Here is a 21220-nt window from a genome sequence, read left to right as displayed (position 1 = left end):
TGTTGGAGAAACCAAATGAAATCATTAATAGCTTCTGTAAAGTGACAGAATAAAAGTGAAACACTCAAAAATCACCAGTATTTCATATAACATTAACAAAACCTAGAAAAAAAGCAACAATAGAAATTTTATTAGGTAGACTTACCAAATACATAGAATACCTGAGAGTTAATTGATTAAGAGATATGTAAGATTTATGCGAATGAAATTAAGACAACTCTAAGATACCACTACACACCTGTCAGATTGGCTAAGATGACAGGAAAAAATAATGATGAGTGTTGGAAGGGATGCGGGAAAACTGGGACATTGATGCATTGTTGGTGGAGTTGTGAACGAATCCAACCATTCTGGAGAGCAATTTGGAACTAGGCTCAAAAAGTTATCAAACTGTGGATACCCTTTGATCTAGTAGTGTTACTACTGGGCTTATATCCCAAAGAGATCATAAAGAAGGAAAAGGGACCTGTATGTGCACGAATGTTTGTGGCAGCCCTCTTTGTAGTGGCTAGAAACTGGAAACTGAGTGGATGGCCATCAGTTGGAGAATGGCTGAATAAATTGTGGTATATGAATATTATGAAATATTATTGTTCTGTAAGAAATGACCAACAGGATGATTTCAGAAAAGCCTGGAGAGACTTACACGAACTGATGCTGAGTAAAATGAGCAGGACCAGGAGATCATTATATACTTCAACAACAATACTATATGATGACCAGTTCTGATGGACCTGGCCATCCTCAGCAATGAGATCAACCAAATCATTTCCAATGGAGCAGTAAGGAACTGAACCAGCTAAGCCCAGAGAAAGAACTCTGGGTGATGACTAAAAACCATTACATTGAATTCCCAATCCCTATATTTATGCCCACCTGCATTTTTGATTTCCTTCACAAGCTAATTGTACAATATTTCAGAGTCTGATTCTTTTTGTACAGCAAAATAACAGTTTGGTCATGTATACTTATTGTGTATCTAATTTATATTTTAATATGTTTAACATCTACTGGTCATCCTGCCATCTGGGGGAGGGGGTGGGGAGTAAGAGGTGAAAAATTGGAACAAGAGGTTTGGCAATTGTTAATGCTATAAAGTTACCCATGCATATAACCTGTAAATAAAAGGCTATTAAATAAAAAAAAAATAAAAAAAAGATTTATGCAAATGCATCTAAAGTAAACACCAAAATGGATGAAAAAGATGAAAAAGTAGGGCTCAGTAAGGGGGAGAATTGTTCTAGGTTCATGATTCTGCCAAAAGTTAGCACTCACATAGACCTTTAGGATTTACAAAATGCTTTTGATTCTCCAAACAACTCTGTGAAGTAAATACTATAATTATCCTCATTTTAAAGTTAAAGAAATGCAGGCCAAGAAAGTTTAAGGAATCTGGCTTATACAGCTGGTAAGCATTCGAGATAGGATTTGAATTCAAATCTTGATTCTGAGACCAACACTATCCATTGTACCACATCACAGCCATAGCGATATAATAAACATGGCAATACTACCTAAAGTGATTTATAGACTGAGTGGACATAGCCTACTGCTTAGCACATGCCACATACTTAACAATCATTTTTTAGATTTATTCATTCAATTTCTATAAAGTGGCAAGAAACAAAGAACAATCCAAGGAGTTGACACGAATGGGTTGGGAAAACATGATGCAGCACATATAAAACACTTTTAAATAAATTTGGTGCAGAAATGAAGGTGATAAATTAGAAACTAATTTGGGATAGAAGACTCAGGGAAAGAGTCTTTTTTTAAGATGAGGGAGGCTAAATCTAGGTGTAAAAAGGGGGACTGACTTAAGGGAGCTGTAATGGATATGATTAAAAGTAAAGTACAAGGCAAGTATTTAACTTCTGTAACATAGCCACTACAGGAACCTAAGTCCTGAGATAGGATAGAGGCTTGATTATATTATGTTCACAAATAAGATTAAGACTATATATGAGACTGACTTACTTTTAGCAAGGGTCAGGACTCCATTTTCCTTTCAGATAGATAGGAAAGAGGCAGAGTGGGAGAAGAGATAGAAAAGTTATATGGCTTGATGGATACAACAGCCACTGTAGATTTAGGATTGAGTTCAAATCCATCGCCAGATACTTAATACTTACTGTGTGATTCTATGTAAGTTGATTGCCTTGCCAAAAAAAAAAAAAAAAAAAAAAAAAAAAAAAAAAAAAAGAAAAGAAAAGAAAAGAAAAAGTTATAGTTATATAGAGAGGAGATTGGAGGATCTCAGGATGAACTTTTCACTACAAGAGAAGGGAAGGTAAGTTTATCTACTGTGAATGCAGAAAAGAGGAAATAGTATCTTGCGATGTCCTATTAAGATGAGCTATAAGGACAACTACATTTATCCCCAGGCGTGGTCCTGGAATGTTTTCTATTCTCATCATGTTCTTTGAAAATGTATTTATCTAGAAATTTAAAGTCTATTTTCAGGGCACCTAGGTGACACAGTGGATAGAGCATTGGCCTGGAGTGTGGAGGTTCTGAATTCAAATCCAGCTTCAGATACTTGACATTTACTAGTTTGTGTGATCCTGGGTAAATTAATTAACTCCTCTTGCCTTGCAAAACAAACAATTGCTGCCTCCCCTCCCCCTGCCAAAAAAAATGTCTTGTTCTTTCCCTTAGAACCAGTCTTGGCCACTCAAATTCAGAAGGAAACAGACGAGAGTTAGTTCCCATTAGTACTATCTATGCTAATGTAATTAATCTAGAAGTAATAATTATCTAGGATTGCCCCTGCTTCTACTCAGTCATACTCACCACAGTTCTCACCCTCTATGATAGCTTTTGACTAGTCAGTTTTCCTTCACTTGGGGCTGCCAGCTTCCATGTTAAGCCAGGTTCTTCTTGTTACTCATTACTTTCTTTCAGTAATCTAATTCTTTCCCTTTCTCCTCCCCAATTAAAAATGTTCTATTTCTCTAAAATTTCAAGAATATTTTGAATGGATTTCTCCTTATCATGCTTTATGTCATGTCATACTTATTTGGGAATAAGTCTTATTCCCTAGTAGAATTTCAGGACCTCAAAAATGGGATACATTTCTTTTTTTCATCTGCATTCCCAATGTTTACATTATATTTTTTGCTAACATTTAGGTCACTCTAAAGTTTGCAAAACATTGTGCACAGTTTATCTTATTTGATTATCATAAAAACACTGTGGAAAATGGGCTATTATTTTTCCATTTTACAGTTGAGGAAACTGAGACAGTGTGAAATTAAGTGATTCATCTAGAGCTACACGACTAGTAAGTATCTGAGGCATATTTGAACTCAGGCCTTCCTGAGATTAAGTCCAATATGCCATACACTATGCCAACTAGTTTCTGGGTTAAGAGATATTTTTACATTAAATTGAATTAGTGCTATTAGGCTCATTGTTCTTTAGGGGGGAAAAGAATTGCAATGGCTTGAAAGTGGCATTCATTCCTTCATTTAAAAATACTTCTTAAATATTTTCAAAGTGTAAGCATTGAACTAGATTTCCAACTTAGACCTTTGCCAAAGCATTTTAAAACTACAACTTCTTTATTTTGTTTTAAAATTTCAATGATATTTTATTTTTCTAATTATATGTAAAGATAAAGTTAATTTCATGAGTTATTTTTAACAAACTTCTGGTATCGAGTCTATGGGATGACAACCCTTCTGAACGCCTTAACATTTTGGTAGGATTAACCAAAGCTCACATTCCACCTGTACAAGTATGAGAACCAAAAGCTACTTCCATAAAATGATGAAATTTCAGGGCACGACTTTAGGCACCATAGTCAATAGAAAGACGAATTAGACTCTAACAGCAGCACAGAGTGATGGAGACAGTGTGGGATTTGTGAGTCAGGTTGCTAGGTTGAATCCTGGTTCAGATATCTAGCTGTGTGATCCTGGGCATGTCACTTAAATCTTAGCATTGGTTTCTACAACTATTAAAAAAAATGTGATCATCAAGTAACCCGGCTTTGGATTTGAATGAAATCTGAATTAGTTTTAAAGTCAGAACTCAGGCTATTAAACAAATGCAAAATTATGCATAGAAATCAAGATAAAGGGAGGACATTTAAAAGGTAAATTCCTAATTTAATATTAGATCATAATGTGAGGAGGAGATATCTAAATTGACATAACAAAGGATTATACCTTTAAAAACATAAATGGCTAAATAGAAGGAGATCCATCTTATTTAAATTGCCATTCATCATTTTCTAACACTAAAAATGTTTGTCATGTTTTAAAATGTAAATTTTATATTTAGTTTCTATGCAATTTATAACTATCAAATATCAATGTGGGAAGAATTAATGAATAACTAATCATTCAATCAAAGGAAATTTTTGTTCAACAGGCTATTCAAAGTCTCTCTATATGTAAAACTATTTTTAATTTTTCATGGGGAAAGGACAGCATTAGGAAAAAGGGAAAGGTCATTCCTATTCTAGGTGTAAATTAAAGTTTTTTTTTTTTTGCACAGTATTTGAAAGCACAATAATTATTTTATTATAATTCAGTTTCAATTAGCACCTCCTATTTTATTATGCATGGATACATTTCTTTAAACGTAAGTAAGAAAATAACTTAATAATGTAATCATTTGTGAAATTGGGATAATAATTTTATCAACTTGGATCCAATTTATTAACTGGAATAATGATAATTTTTTTAAAAAAATACAAAACATTCCAATCAAAACCAATTTTTATATACAAACATTTTCTTAGTTTTGGAAAGAGAAAACAACTATCTGTGATTGACATAGCGGAGATGAAAACTGTTTTTCTGCATTCAAAATATACACTGAAAAGTACATAATATGCAATTCACTTTACTATAAATAATGCTCAAGCTTTAGATGAAAGAAATTTTTCTGTCCATTTTATGGCAGTCATTTAACTGAAAATTGGCATTTACTTGGGGATATCAGATTTTAGAGTGTTCTGAGAAACAGTGCGGGAATCCCTGACTTAGTATTGTAAAGTTTAAGTTGGATCAAAAGGGATGGAATAGATCCTTCTGAAAGTGAAATTCTGATCTCACAAACACAAATGATTATTATTTGGAAGAAAAGATATTTTGCTGGGAGAATGATGGTTCCTTTTCTTTGCGAGAAGTAGCGATTCCTCAACAAATTCAGATTTAAAGCAAAAGGAGGTTTACACAAGATGGGAGCAAAGAAAGATGACTGAAGAAGACTTCCAAAAAGTGGCATAGTGTTATAAGTTAACAAAAGAATATGGAACTCGGGACAAAGTTTGGAGGATTAATTAGTGGTAATAATAATAGTTTACATTTACATAGGAGCAGCTAGAAGGCACCATAGTCATACAGTGCTGGGCCTGGAGTCAGAAAAACTATCTGAGTTCAAATCTGACTTCACTAATTAGTTATGGGATCTTGGGCAAATCACTTAACCTGTTTGCCTCAGTTTTTCCTTTTTTTTTGTGAAATGAGTTGGCAAAGGAAATAATTGATGGAAATACTAGTGAAACCTGTGGGACCCTCTCAGAATAATGATTTAAGTGCATAAAATAAAATACACAGGAGAATAAAGAAATAAATTATAGCAAAATAAAAATATCAAAATATTAAAAAAAAACAATGTATAAATCTAGGCTAAAAATCTTGGACTAAAGAGAGGTTATGTTGAGGCATTTGTATCACTAATCTATACTACCTCTGACCTGATCAATTCATTATTAACCTATAGATCCCTCCAACCTTACATAGATATATACAGAACAAAAAGTGTCTGCAAGAAATTCTTTTTTTTCCCCCACCAGTTTCACAATAGGCAAATTGGCTACACCATATAATTATATATATATTATAATTCACTATATATACTTACATACTTGTGTATATATATATACATATATAGGTATATGCATACATATACATGCATACATTACACTTATATAATATGCATTATATATATACACTCATACATATGCATGCATACTTTATACTTAATTCTATAGCTAAATATGTCTTTATATCTATTGAGAAATTATGGAATCACCTCGTTTCAAAATCAGGAGACCCTGAATGAATGGTTCCAAGAGCCTAAGCCTCAGTTAGCACATTTGAACAATGAGAACAATAATACTTGTATGACTTCCCAGAGTTTTGTGAGGCAAACTCTTCAGAAACTTAATGTACTAAATGACTGAGCTATACAGAAATCAGGTGACTACTTCATTTGCAAACTTTCCAGTAGTTCCAGAACTGAACAGAAGCTGAAAATAATTTTACTCCAATTGGGCATAGATTCAGTCACTCAATTACTCAAATATTTATTGAGTTCCCAAGTGTGAATTTGGTTCTACCCAGAGATAAGTAAAATTTAATCAGAAAGACAAAGTTTCTGCCCTGTGATCAGAGTTCATATTCTAAAAGTAAGTTAATATAGGAACATGTAATTGAGTTATTTAAAAAAATTGCTGGAAAAGTTTTGTATAGTTTTATTACATATATATGTACATATATATATCATATCCATTCCCATATATTCCTAAATTTAGGTTATTTCACAGTAAAATCCTGGGAGAAGTTCGAATTGACTTTAAAAGAAATTGTGCACTCAGATCAGTTATGGGTAATATGAAGGAAGATGAGAATTGGATCCCCTGTGAATTTTACCTGTAGAGGTGATATACAGAAAAAAGAGGTATACTGAGAAAGGATGCAAACCAAATCCGAGATGGAAGTCTCAGGAGACTTTTCCTGAGTCAAGAAGTGGTAATGAACCAGTTTCCATTACCTAACTGAATATGTTTATAAAAATAAATTAATATACTGAGAGGTTAAGTGCCTTACTAAAAAAAGAAAAAAAAGTCAAATGAAGAAGAAAGAGAAAGAAAATCCTGTCATTGACTCCCTGCCTCCTCAACTTTGTGATTTGAAGCCAATCACTTAACCTCTTAGCTCCCTTATCTACAAATTGGGGCTAATGATGCTTTTCCTTTTCTACCTCCCACCCTCCCAGACATGTTATGTGAATTAATTAGTTAATAGTCTATTTCTCATTTTTCTCCATAACCTATAGAGCTTATCTGAGTGAGGACTCCTTATTGAATTTTAAAGTAACAGAGATAGACAATGATGTCTTGGAGGGGAAAAAATGTAATTGCTAATTACAGAGAATCTTTAACTTTTTCAATAGCTAGGTTCAAATATTTAAATATCCAGCAGAGTGCTACATTACTGTAGTTTCAACATGGGAATTTTAATTCCTCAGTCACAGTTTTATCTACTGTTTTCCAGCCTGAATCATATGGTTTTGCTACTAGATCACTACAACAGTTCTTTTAATTTTTTTGGTGGCAATCTAGGATAATAAAGTTTCAATTAGAATATGACTTAGGAAATTTAGTATGGTATATTTGATATGACTTAAAACTTTCAAGTTATGTGTAATTCAACTAGTAAGAAAAACTATTTTAAGATGAAAATAGCATCTGTTTCAAGGAAAAATTAAAGATCACTTATGAGGCTTTTAATGGTCTTCTATGAGTGGGACCATGAGTAATGAGTATGCTGGAGTCAGTTCGCAGTAAGTTTTAAGAGTCAATTGTGAACTTTTCTATAAGACTATTTACACTTTGGAAATTAGTAAATGCTACAATTCAAGGCTTGACATTATTTTCTTGATTGTATAGAATTTTAAAAGTGATGGAGAAAACCTTAACAATTTGGGTTAAACTTAAAGTGTGTCATGTATTTTCAGAGATGGTTGTTAAATCTTTTAGTATCTCACCTCTCACTATCACCTGCCCCCCACAATGTATTCAGTGTTTCACCTAAACTAGATTGTTCAACATTAATGAGCTCATTCAATGTTTTCCTCTCCATTGGAACTTAGATCTTTCACCATCCCCTTTGCTTGCTGTGCGCTCACTTTCCTGCATTATCTCTGCATAGCAATAGCTGAACTCTCCTTCATTTCCTATTTAATGTGCCAACTGTTCAGATTTTTACTATTATGCCAAGTGTTTCATTAATCCTTTTTGTGACTGATCCCTTTATCTTACATCGTTTTCTTCCAAAGTCTTATAGTTTTGTTAGGACCTATGCAATGGCACCTGGTGCATTTGGTCTTGTCTTTTAAATTCATATGTGCAGATGGCATTTCATCAACTAGATTATAAACTCATTGTGTTAAGGTTATGTATCATTCATATTTGTATTTTTCTTTGTGCTTGGTATAGTACATTAAATATAGTAGGTATTCAAAAATACGTTGGATGAGTAAATAAATTTGTTTCCATTAAAAAAAAATAGCTAGCTAAGAAGTTACATGCTTAAGGGCAAGAAATGTTAATGCTTGTCATTTAGCAGTTATTTTATGTGGGGTTGGATCTGTAGAGAATTGCTGCATTTTTTATCTAAATTCAACAAATATTTATAACTATGTGCAAGTACTTTGCTTGGTATTGGAGATGCAAAGCCCTGGAATATTTCCTACTCTCAAGGATTCTACATTCTACGCAGGAGGATATAGTATGTCTATAAGTAAATATGATAAAATGAAGGGTATGATGGAATCAAAAGAAACATCCAAAAACTTCTTTAAGAACAAATGGCACTGTATTAACTTCATTTCCTTTTATTACAAGGTGACAATGGTAGATCAGGAGAATGCAGATATGGTTTACAAAAATTTTAATAAGGTATTAATCAAGTCCATCATGCAATTATCACAAAACAGAAGAATCATTCCACACTTGATAGACTCCCATTCTCTTTTTTCTACTTAACTACCAGGGTATTACTAATTGGGTAAAATAGAAAGGGGTTTAATAGGCAAAGAGAGGAATTATTAAGTGTTTGACATCAAATATCCAAAATAGATCACATTGAAGGTGACCAAAAATAGGAATAGTCAAAGCTGGAGGGGTTGTGGGAAGACAGATACCAGCAAAAAATTTCAAAGTTTTTGCATCCCGCTCCAACAATTTGAATAAAAACAGAGTTGATGAATCAAATCTGAAGATTATCCAAAGCTACAATGAGTTACTAACATATTAGATGAAACAATCAGGATTCAAAAATATATTGACCTATATTGGGTCAATTCCAGTCTAATAGCATTTAAAGGGGATAATTTTAGTTTTTGAATTGGATTGAAAAAAAATCAACCTTGCTAGAAAACTGAGGCAGGAATGGGCTGTAGGTTCCTACTCCCACCCAAATTTGTATCTAGGGTTTTAACACAATGGAAACTCAGGATACATCAGTATTCAGGTACAATGATGTATAACATTTTATGGTACCTTAAGATTTACAAAGCATTTTACACAGATTATTTTAGTCTTATTACAATCTTATGAGGTGAGTGTTATTGTTATCCCCATTTAACAGACGAGGAACCTAAGACTGAGAAAAATTAATGATTTTTTCAGGGTCACTCAGGAAGCAATTGTTTGAGGCAGAATTTGAAGTTGGGTCTTTCTGATTCCAAGTAGATCATATCTACTCTACTACTTGGCTGTCTCATATACATATATAATATGTGTATGTACTTGTAAATAAATTATATATATATATATATACATAATGCATACATACACACATATATACATACATATAGTTATATAGACAGCTAGCATTCTTCATATAGGTATATTCCATGTTCTCAACCTTTGTCTTCATACTTTTTCCATTTTTCATTATAACAATCTTTTTTTTTTCCCTGAGGCAATTGGGGTAGAGTGACTTGCTCAGGGTCACACAGCTAGGAAGTGTTAAGTGTCTAAGGCTAGATTTGTCCTCAGGTCCTTCTGACTTCAGGGCTGGTGCTCTCTCTATTGCACCTTGCTTTCCCAGTAACTTGACTTACTTTTGGGGGAAAAATATGCTCTACCATGGGTTTTTAGGTTCCTTCAGTATTAAATATGTACATATATCTTCTCATATTTGTTATTTCTCACCAGAATAATTTTCAATTAAATTATGATTCTCTTTTTAATCAACCCCTAGTTAATGGACTCTAATTCTATTTCCCATACTTTTCTACCAGAGTATTACTACAAATATGACTCTGGTTCTTGTCTTTGACTTTCTTGAGGCATATACTAAGAAGTGAAATCTCTAGGTCAAAAGATATGAAGTTGAATCACACTCTTGTGTAAGACTGGAAAATCTTACTTGAACTAATAGTAAATGAAATGAGCAGAACCAAGAGAACATTTTACACAGCAGCAACAACAACATTATTTAATGATCAATTGTGAGGAACCTGGCTCTTTTCACTAATGATGTGATTCAAGGCAATTCCAATAGATTTGTGATGGAAAGCCATCTACATCCAGACACAACTATGAAAAGTAATTATTTAAACTGAAATAACTAGATGGTATAGTGGATAGAGTTCTGGGGCTAGAGTAAGAAGTACCTGAGTTCAAATCTGGTCTCAGACACTGATTATGTGACCCTGAGCATATCATTTAACCTTGCTTGCCTTAGTTTCTTCATCTGTAAAATAAGTTGTAGAAGGAAATGGCAAACCATTCTAGTAAGTTTTCCAAGAAGAATCTCATGGGGTTATGAAGAGTTAGACATGGCTGAAACCACTGAACAAAATTGTTGTACCATTTCACAGATCAACAGAGTATCAGTGTAATACTGCCAATATTGGCTTCATATGTTTTTGGTCATTGTTGGCATGACATTTTTCCTTACAGAAATTGCATTAATTTTTTTAAAGTGTGACTTATTCCTAGCACCACCTCTCTATTCCCCCCATCAGTCCCTTTGTTGTTGTTATTACTGTTATTTTTCATATAATCTTGACAACTTTCTTCCAAATTAAGGATGGGATTCGGAATGACCTTTCCGAGCAAAGCAGGAATAGTTGCTGCAGTTTGCATTGGGGTTGCAAAACATACTAATGAAGCATGATGGGTGATCACCATTAATATGTGATTGTACTTTGATTCTGTTCACGATGAGATTGAATTTTGCTAGTATGATCAGACACTGGCACCCTAGGATCTGAACAACCATTTAGCTTGTATTCCATTTTCCAACCTATTGACTGCAGACTGGGAAAATTAATTAAAAATGGGATGAGCTTCCTCTCCCTTCTCCAGTGAGTGTTATGCCACTGGAAATTTTCACATCCATCATAACAACTTAAAAGCTGCTGAGTTTGACAAGTGCCATTAGCCCTGCACACATTGTCCCTGTGACAAAACTGCCTGGAAGGCTTTATGAATCCTGTTCCTTCTAAATAAGATATCCCCTCCAGAGTCATTTTATCAGTAAGGCTCAATGATACCTTGGAGCCCAAACATGACTCCTTGTGTTAGGATCTGTTGGTCTCTTTCTAGGTGCATATATTTTACGTGTTTACATGTGGACTTATTAGAATATTGAAATCTACATACACACACTTTTACTTGAGCTGCTATGAGTAAAACAACCAGAAGGAACACTGGTTGCTTTTCCTGATGTTTATAAAACACATAGCTGATTCTAATTCCTCATATTTGTCATTTCTCACAGAATAATATTCAATTACATTATGATTTCCATTTTTAATCATTCCTCACTTGATAGACAACCATTCTCTTTCCTACCAGAGTATTACTAAGAATATGACTTTGGTTTTTGTCTTTGACTTCCTTGGGGCATATACAGTGAAGTGAAATTTCAGACAAGTCACATTATTGTGTAATAATGAAATGATTATTTGTACTGAGGCAGCTAGGAGTGTAGTGGATAGAGTGCTGGGCCTGTAGTCAGGAACCCTTAGTTTAAATGTGACCTCAGATACTAGCTGGAAGCCATGGGTTCAAATTTTGCTTCTAACATACATGCCATTTCGCTTCTTCATTCTCCAAGCAGAGGTATAAATTGAAAATACAGATCTCAACCTGCATTTGTAGATGGTGTTTCTTCATCTGGGAGTTTTCTTCTTCTTCTTTTTCTTTTTTGGTGAGAGAATCAGGATTAAGAGATTTGCTGAGGTCACTCAGCTAAGAACTGATAAGTTTCTGAGGCTGTATTTGGACTCAGATGACTTCATGACTGGTGTTTTATCCACCATGCCAGCTAGCTGCCCTTTGGAAGGTTTTTTCATACCAATAAAACTAGAGATCCAGGCTTTCTCATATCCCTTTATTTATATACCAATTTAAAGTTGGCAAAACACTATTCATAGCACCTCTCTGAGGTAGATAGTACTAGGATTATATCCTCATATTTTCAGATGAAGACCCATAGACTATACAGGACTTGCCCATGATCACAAAGCTAACAATTTCACAGGCAGGATTTTAATTCAAATCCACCACTCTATCTGTGACATCACTATGCAGATACAAATACAAAACATGTCAATATTATCATAGTAAAGGCATTAACAACAATCTAACACAAAACAAGCTAATATTAGAGTAAAGGCATTAGCAACAGTCTAACACAAAACATCTCAATGTTATCCTAGTAAAGGCATTAGCAACAGTCTAACACAAAACATCTCAATGTTATCCTAGTAAGGCATTAGCAACAGTCTAACACAAAACATCTTAACATTATTTAATAAAGGCATTAGCAACAGTCTAAATATTGGAGGGGGTGAAATGCTGTAATGGAAAGGAATTTGGAGTCCAAAGGACCTGAGCAAATAGTGTTTTATTTTTTATTTTTTTTAACTCACTATGTAATGTTAGATAAGTGAATTAGCCTGGAACTCTGTTTTTTTTTTTTTTTTTTTTTTTTTTTGTTTTTGTTTTTGTTTTTTTTTTTAACAACAATTTCTTTGAGTTTCTTTGAAACTTCTCAGGTGCTTTCTAGGTCTAAAGCTCAAATCCCATTCCACGTTGTTGTATTGTTATTTAAAAAACTCACAAAAGTGTCATGATTCATTTAAAATATAAAATTTCTCTGATATTTATCTGGGAAAAGAGGATGGTTGGATGTGTGCAGTGTGCACAGTGTGTTTGTGTGTATTTTAGGGAGACTGAAAACAACTTGGATTTTCTGTGGCATAAATGGAGGCACCATTCTAGCTTTGTACAATCTTTGTCAAATCTTCTTTCAAATATATACTACTCATGTAACCCAGGTCAAATTCTTTAACTTTTTACTGCCCCTACAACTCTCTAAGATTCTAAGGTATAAAATAGTTGCTGATATTAATTTTTAGATGGAATTTCCTGATCAGGAAACTGTCTGCATATCAGTGAAATGGCAAATGTCTACACTAAAAATTGAGGCAGTAGAAATAAAGAAACCAAAGTTTCTTTATGTCTGTGACTGTTTTTGCTGTTTCTCCATTTTTTCATTTGTTGAATGAAGTACTAAACACCACATCAGCTTTATCTCAATGCTAGAAATAAATATCTGCTGAATAAGGGGCAGGGGTATTATGGAAAATTTTGTGATTTTCTGACAAGATGTTATTGTTGTTTTATACACTTGACTAACTCCTAAGGCAGGAATATGGAAAACAGACTCTAGGGATGTTATTAGTTCTTTTTTTTTCCATATTGCTCACTGATCATTTTCACATTTTTGCTTTGATCCTTTCTGATTTATCATGAAAATATATCCTTCATAGGATTATATATTAATAATACTAAAATCTTTCATTATGTCACTTCATGTTAAATTTCTTCCAGAACTCCCCTATAGGATACATTCCAAATGCCTTAGACAACCATTCATGGGTCTCCACAATTTTATCCTTGCCTTCCTTTTCCATTCTTAAATATCATTATTTTGTTATATGTATGCATATACACAAATATATATGTAATATATGTATGCAAATATATTATCCATATGTATGTACATGCATGAAATCATATACATATACATAGATATTCCAAGCAGACTTGCTTCCTCACTGTTCCCCAAAATATACTATCTATTCTCCCTTTGGTCATTAGCCCACTTAATGTCATTCCCCATCTGCTTGAATTCACATTCTCCTTACTACTTGGTAAAATATATTTTTTGTATTATAAAGCCCAATTCAAGTTTCATTTCTTCCTTTGTTTTGGAACATAGGATTTAGGATTGAAAGAAACCTCTGAGGTCATCTAGATTTAATAAACTATTCATTAATTCATTTGCTCATTTGCAATGGGGGACTGGTCACTGAGTCCAGTTCTTATGAGCATGCACAAAGTGACATTGATGTAATTCTTCCTATGGAAAAGCTGGGGAGCCTTGCTTTCAGGTGAGTTCAGCTGACGTGGAATGGAATGCCTTAGAAAAACTTTATAGCATATGTAGAAATTCGATAATTTATCCTGGTCCTCTTACCACATGATATAGAGGACCCTCTTTGATTGGCTGCTACTGCATAGGCAGAACTGAGAATATATTCAAAAAGGACCGCTCAGGTCACATAATTGTTTATTTACACATGTATTTATTTCTTCTCTCTTTAAAAATGAGGTATTGTCCTGAGATGTCAAGTATTTTGTTGTTCAGTTGTTTTAGGATATGTCTGACTCTTTGGGACCCCATTTGAGGTTTCCTGGGTGAACATCCTAGTGTGATTTGCCATCCCCTTCTCCAGCTCATTTTACAGATGAGGAAATTGAGGCAAACAAGATTAAGTGATTTGTCCAGAATCACACTACTATTAAGTTTCTGAGGCCAGATTTAAACTTGGGAAGATGAGTCTTCCTCATTCCAAACTTGGTACTCTATGCACTGTTGTACCACTTAGCTGCCCCAAATATTTTTGTCTAATACTGCAATCCAAGAATTAGGGTAGGGATTTGATTTGAGAGTGAAAATTATTTTATTCTTCATGTTTGTTTCTCTAGGACCCCCCAAAAATGCCTGGAAAGAGTAGGTATTTAATTAATACTTTTGGGTTGATTTGCTTATAATTCAAAGACCAAATGATTCTTGAGACCTCAAATAATAATTGTGTCGTATATTACCCATTTGCCACCTAATCAACTGCCTTCTAACATTTATTTTGTCATTGATTTCTCTTGTTCTTATTTATACATTTGACCATATTGACATCTCTATTTATAAACTTCTAGTTGCTCCCTTTTTTTTTCTGAGTAAAGTAAAACTCATTTGTCTGTTAGTACCATTCCCCCTTTGGAGGATATGCCATATTTTCTTTGTGCCTTTCAAATTTCTTTAATATATAATATTTTATGTTATACTCAACTGAATTCAATTCAACAAACATTTATCATGAAATTATCATGTGATTAACATACTATTAGTGGATACTATCTGGAAAGAAATTTGAAATTATGTGAAGAAAGTGACTAAAAGATTACTACTCTTTGACACAAGAGATCTCACTCTTGGGCATGAATAGCAAGGAAGTCAAAAGAGAATGGGGAGTCCCATTTTCATCATCAAAATATTCATCTCTTTTTTGTAGTGACAATAGCATCTCTTTTTGTAATGATACATACAGGTCCACTTTATTCTATTTAGCTGCCAAAGGAGTCTCAAACATAGGAACTGGAAAAAAGGTATTTATTTATCCACTGATTGGTGAATAGCTAAGCAAGTTGTGAAATAGACTACTATAATGGCATATTATTGATTCATTAGATACAATTAAGATGGGGAATTCAGAGAATCAAGGGAAGATATGTGAACTAATATTGAGTGAAGGAATCAGAATCAGTAGAATTTTTTTCTGGTGGGGGAAGTAATGAAACTATGTAGGGGAGAGTAGAGGGCTTAATTCAGAAATAAACATCATGTAAAATAAACTCAAGAAAATCAATTAATTTTTTAAAAAAAGAAATTACTATGTACAGGGTACCTGCTATAGATCCAAAGAATGAAAAGCCAAAGAAAGAAATATTCTTTGCTCTTAGAGACAAATTTCTGTTGGGAAAGTATTTGCAGAGGCTTGGGATATGTATGGCAATATAGTCTGAGGGAGGTGAGAGGGCACAGGATATGTTTAATAATGGTGAATATGCTCCTCAGAATTCTGTCTCTTCCACACCAATTAACATATCACATTCTCTCTATATTCTTCTGAATTATTAGCATATTCACAATATCTGAGGAGATATAATATAGATGAGTGACATAGCTTATATATGGAAATGGGGGATAGGATATAAAAGGTTGGGTTTGGTCCATTTTGACTGAAATGTAGAGAATATATTGGAGAGAAATATGTTTTTTTAAAAAGTCAGAAAAAGATGTCATAGAGAAAACTTGTAGAGGATTGGTATTGTTTCCAAAAGGCTCTGTAAGGGAGGAAAGATCATCTTATCTATGCTGTACAGGGTCTCAGCACCTGCAACACTCAAAGCTAAATATGAGAGGGGATTAATAAATATTTGTTGAATAAAAGCAACAAATAAAAACACTTTCTAATGCAGTTATTATTTGGTTTTCTAGATAAATTTTGTTTCCTGAGGCCAAGGGAGCAAATATAATTCTTTTCTGCATTCCACAGAGATACCAGAAGAAAAACCTATAGTTTGTTTGGGGTTCTATAATATTCATTCACTGAATTCATGCATCAATAGATGGATAAATGAAAGAATTTATTAATTTTTACATTACATGTTCTTGAAGATGAGGACCAGTTACTATGTTTGAAACTCCTTTGGCAACTACGTGGAATAAAGTGGGCCTGTATGTTTCTCACAAGTTATTTCAAAGATCTTTCCAAACTTTAAAGGGCTCTAAGAATCTGATCTATTTTTATTAGTTATCTGAAAATTGATGTAAACAAAATAATAATTTAGGTTTTTCAGAAAACATATATTAGAGACATTATTCAAATATAAATAATTTAGGCCAAGAATTGTAAATTTCCTTACACTGTGTTGATAAAATCCCATAAAAAATTACTCACCCCACTCATTCTCCACTGTCTCCTATTGGACTTCCAATTTGCTGGTCTTCCTTAAAGACCAAATCACCTTAAGGCTATAAATGTGTATGTAACAGATTTCTTTAAAAATGATCACTTTTCCTCCCCAGTCTCCCATGAAATAGTGTGTGATTTTCTTTGAATAAAGATTTTTCTTTATATCCACTGAATCTTCTTTGCTACTGAAAGAGCTTGTTGTTTTAAGGTTAGCATATGATGCAAGAAGAAACTGGATAGATTCCTAGCTCAGTCACTGGCTAGAAATCTGCCTTCTATATAAGTCATTAAATCTCTCTGGGTCCCAGTTTCCTCATCTGAAATTTGTATTAGATGATTCGTCCATAAGTCAGTTCCTCTTAGCTCTAAATTATTTTCTCATAATACACACACATATGCATGTAATTACACAGGATGGTGTAGGAGCTAGAGAATCATGAAGACTTAGACTTAAAACTGTCCCCTGACCCCATTTTTGGGGTTTTCTTGGCAAAGATACTGGAATGGTTTTCCATTTAATTGTATAAATGAGGAAAAAGAGACAAATAGAGTTAAATGGCTTGCCCAGCATCATACAGCTAATAAGTTATCTGAGACCAGATTTGAACTCAGATGAGTCTTCCTGACTCCTATCCATTGTATTACCTAGCTGCCCTTACTGGACTTATAGTAGGTACTTAATAAGTATTTATTTATTGATTGAAGTAGTGGGTCCACAGTCTATCTTTTATTTTATATTGATTTATTTATGTACCTCTCATAGAATGTAAGCTTCCTGAGGTTTGGGATCCTTTCCTTTAGTGAGTGTATATAATAAATGCTTGTTGAATTGAGTAAGTAGCTTCAAATTGCAGCAGAAACTTCAAGGAAGATGAAGCTCGACACAAGATGGTTTGAGCAAGAAAAATATTTAAAATGTATATTGTCAAAAATATTTTTCCATTTTGGATTTAAATTTTTAAAAGATTCTATAGGCTCATTGTAATATTCAGTAAACTACAAACACTTAAGAAGTAGGAGATATTCACTGAGGCCAAGGATGAGATGTTTCACGTTACTTTCTTTAAATGAATTTTTATATGAGGAACAGTTACTTTATGCTTTACATTATTTTCAATTTCTCTATAAAAATCTGCTTTTGCTATCTTTATGGTATTTACTGAAGAGACTAGTTCTATAGCAGAAATATCAGAAATTGTGTTTTTATGGACTAGCCCATGTTAATAAGCCAAAATTCCTTTTTAGAAGGTTGGATTGCATTTTTCTCCAAATTTAATTTACAACATTTTTTTTTTATTAAAAATAGTCTGTTTCAATTATAACTTTTCCAGACTTTAGCTTGGAAGGATAACAACCATGTCAAAAATCTAAAGTAAATATAACTGTTTTTTAATAATAATTGTCATTTATATGGCTTGCCAGGGATTTTACATAAACTGTCAATTTGATCCTCATAATTATCCTGTGATACAGACAATATTGATATTATTTTTTATATACCCACTGTGAATAGTAGTTATGTAGGTGATGGAAGACCTAGGTTCAAGGCTTGCCTTTGACATGTACTGGCTCTGTGAGTTTAAAAAACTTTATTGTTTTCTATAAATTTTAGAAAAAGAACATTTTCTGCACTGATAGAAGATCTCTCTACTCATAGGAGTTCTCTATATTGGGGAAGTCAAAAGTAAGTAATGAAGCCCATTCCTAAGAGTTTACTTTGTGCTTACATATGGATTTAGTTCTATGGGGGTCACTAGAAATGATCTCTTATTTGAGAAAAAAAATTGATGTACAATATTCTAACTTCAAATTTATACTCAAACACTGAACTGGATCAATGTTATCAATTAGGATATGCAATCCAATGATAGAAGTCTCACTTTATCCATACCTGTATTTCTTGCATGACTCATGACTTTTGCCAATGTTCAATTATAAATTTGCCAGAGAGTGGTATACACCCAATCTTCTGGAAGCCATTCTCATTTTTCTGACATCCTGTGAATAACAGTGGATCATCTCAGCTGTCCCTTTGTTACTCCTTGTTATTACCATGTGACCAGTTGATCTTCTCTTCTCATACATTTTCCTAATATCACTTCTTTTTTTCCTTTCAAACTCATCAATTGTATGTTGCTCCCTCTTTCACCATTCTTTTTTTCCTCATCTGCCTTTTCCTATTATTCTCCATCATTTTCAACATTTGAAAATTAATGGGGCTGTACAATGACACCAGTAGGACAGTGCCATGAACAAGATGGGCCTTTCTTTTTGGGAAATTCTAGAGGACAATTATTAAAGGTGCTTTACAAATTTTTGAAGACAATACAGCCCACTTTCCATCTATTTAGTTCCAGGCCAAGATTGTGGTTCCAAACTTATATGTAATGCACAAACTATGTTATATATTTTAAAGCACTCATAAAGCTCACAGAAAATTAATTATGAAATTAGAAACCTATTCCCCCAACCAAAAAGTATATTTTTTGTTACTTATTTATGCTCCTACATCCTACCTAAAGAATCTGAGATCCTTGAGGGGAGACATGATTTTGTTTTGTTTTGTTTTGTTTTGATTTCTATCCCCAGTACTTGGGTACAATGCTTAGTAAATACTTATTAAATTAGATGATTAAATAACAGATTTTAGCAAAAAAAATCATTTTATATATTTTGTGCAGTTTTGATTGTGTGAGTACATATTAAACAAATAATAACTCACATTTTATAGTAATTTAAGATATTAACTATGATAGTAATAGCTATATAAAATATTATAGCTAAGCTTTTCATATAAATGAGAATATTTATTCTTTTACAGTATCAAAAATGCATAAATGGATATAACTGTCCATTTGTCTTGATGTTTTATAACTACTCAACTCCAAAGGTATAGTCTAGGACAGATTTTTCATTGATGGTATGACACAATTCAATATAATTAATTCTTTTTTGTTTTGTCCATGCTTAAGACTATAGACACCTTCACAGCATAGCCAGTGGATCAGACTTCTCAGGTGGACCTTAACATCAAAAGGGATGAACAGCTGAAGACATCTAGCAGCACCTAACCCATATACCTTTATTTACCTGTCCAGCCCTGATCATATAAGATATTACCTATTTCTTTCCCTCATTTGTAATGTTTGGGCTAGCTTTCTGGAGGACCTCAGGACCAGCCTTGATCTTAGTGGAAGAGAGCAGAAGAGCCACCAGGACAATGGTCAAAAATGGAATTGTCTCTCTTCCAGTCCTTCTTAGCCCTTATACCCTTTTACAATTACATCATTACAGTATACTATGTATGTGTGAACTGGAGAACCATTATATCACCATACTAAGCATTAAGTACATATATGAACTAGAGAATCATCGTCTCATCAATTCCACTGAGTTAACACCTTGTTTCAAGTGTACTTCTCCAGAGCTCCAGGCCTCTACACTCATTTTTCAAACTTTGTAAGGCTTTTCTAATTTAGGCTTGGCAACTATTTTTAAATATACTTTAATATAATATTAATAATATTATGATTATAATTAATAATATTTTTAATATACTTTAATATACTTTAGTGAAAACTTTTCTTCTTCCTGAATATTTTTGCTAACTGCAGGCAGCTTCACTAGAGGAGAAATTGAAACATTCATCCCAGGTATTCGTTGCAAATATTGTTCCCATTACCACTACTCAGTAGCAATACCTTCCTTTGGTATTAGTAGCCAGAATATATGGGGGCTCAAATCCCATCACTGACATGGGCTTTTTATATGGGCAAGTTACTTAATTTCTCTTGGTTTTAATTCTTACCTATAAAATTTGAAGGTAGTGGGGTAAAATAGAAAAGAGGAGGAGATTCTAAGTCATGGAATCATAGATTTAAAGCTGGAAAAGGCTTCTGAGCTCATTCCATTTTCTCCCCTCATTTCAGAGATAATGAGAAAACTAAGGTGCAAGAGAGGATCATAAGCATTAAAGGTCTATGTGGGGAATTACAGAGCTAATACTCTTTCAAATGAACCATCTCTGAATCCAGCTTCTGTCAGGTACTACCTGATTGACATTGGACAAGTAACTTCTTCTCAGGTGGCCTTCATTTTTTAATCTGCATAACCAGGAAGTTTGACTGGATGGGGTCTAAGATTTCAGCAAACTAAAAATATATGCTACTCTAACAATGAAGCTTATGGTGCCTATCTCCTAGGTGAGATAGGTTGTTGTGATGCTTAAAAGGGACAGCATATTTATGATATTGTAAAATGTACAGCCTCATAAAATGTCAGCAGTGAGGAAGATTTTGCCAAATCACATTTTTTTTCCATACTAAATTTTGAAAACCAGACCAAAAAAATGAAACTA

At 33.4% G+C, this 21220-nt stretch overlaps 1 protein-coding gene across 2 annotated transcripts in view; it reads right to left on the bottom strand.

Moving 5' to 3' along the window:
• ADGRL4 (adhesion G protein-coupled receptor L4) overlaps positions 1-21220 on the bottom strand; it is a 128277-nt gene that overhangs the window by 61714 nt on the left and 45343 nt on the right. The window lies entirely within an intron of this gene.

This window comes from Sarcophilus harrisii, chromosome 4 (assembly GCF_902635505.1).
Source record: "Sarcophilus harrisii chromosome 4, mSarHar1.11, whole genome shotgun sequence".
NCBI classification, from domain to species: domain Eukaryota; kingdom Metazoa; phylum Chordata; class Mammalia; order Dasyuromorphia; family Dasyuridae; genus Sarcophilus; species Sarcophilus harrisii.
This window is presented reverse-complemented; position numbering and strand designations above follow the sequence as displayed.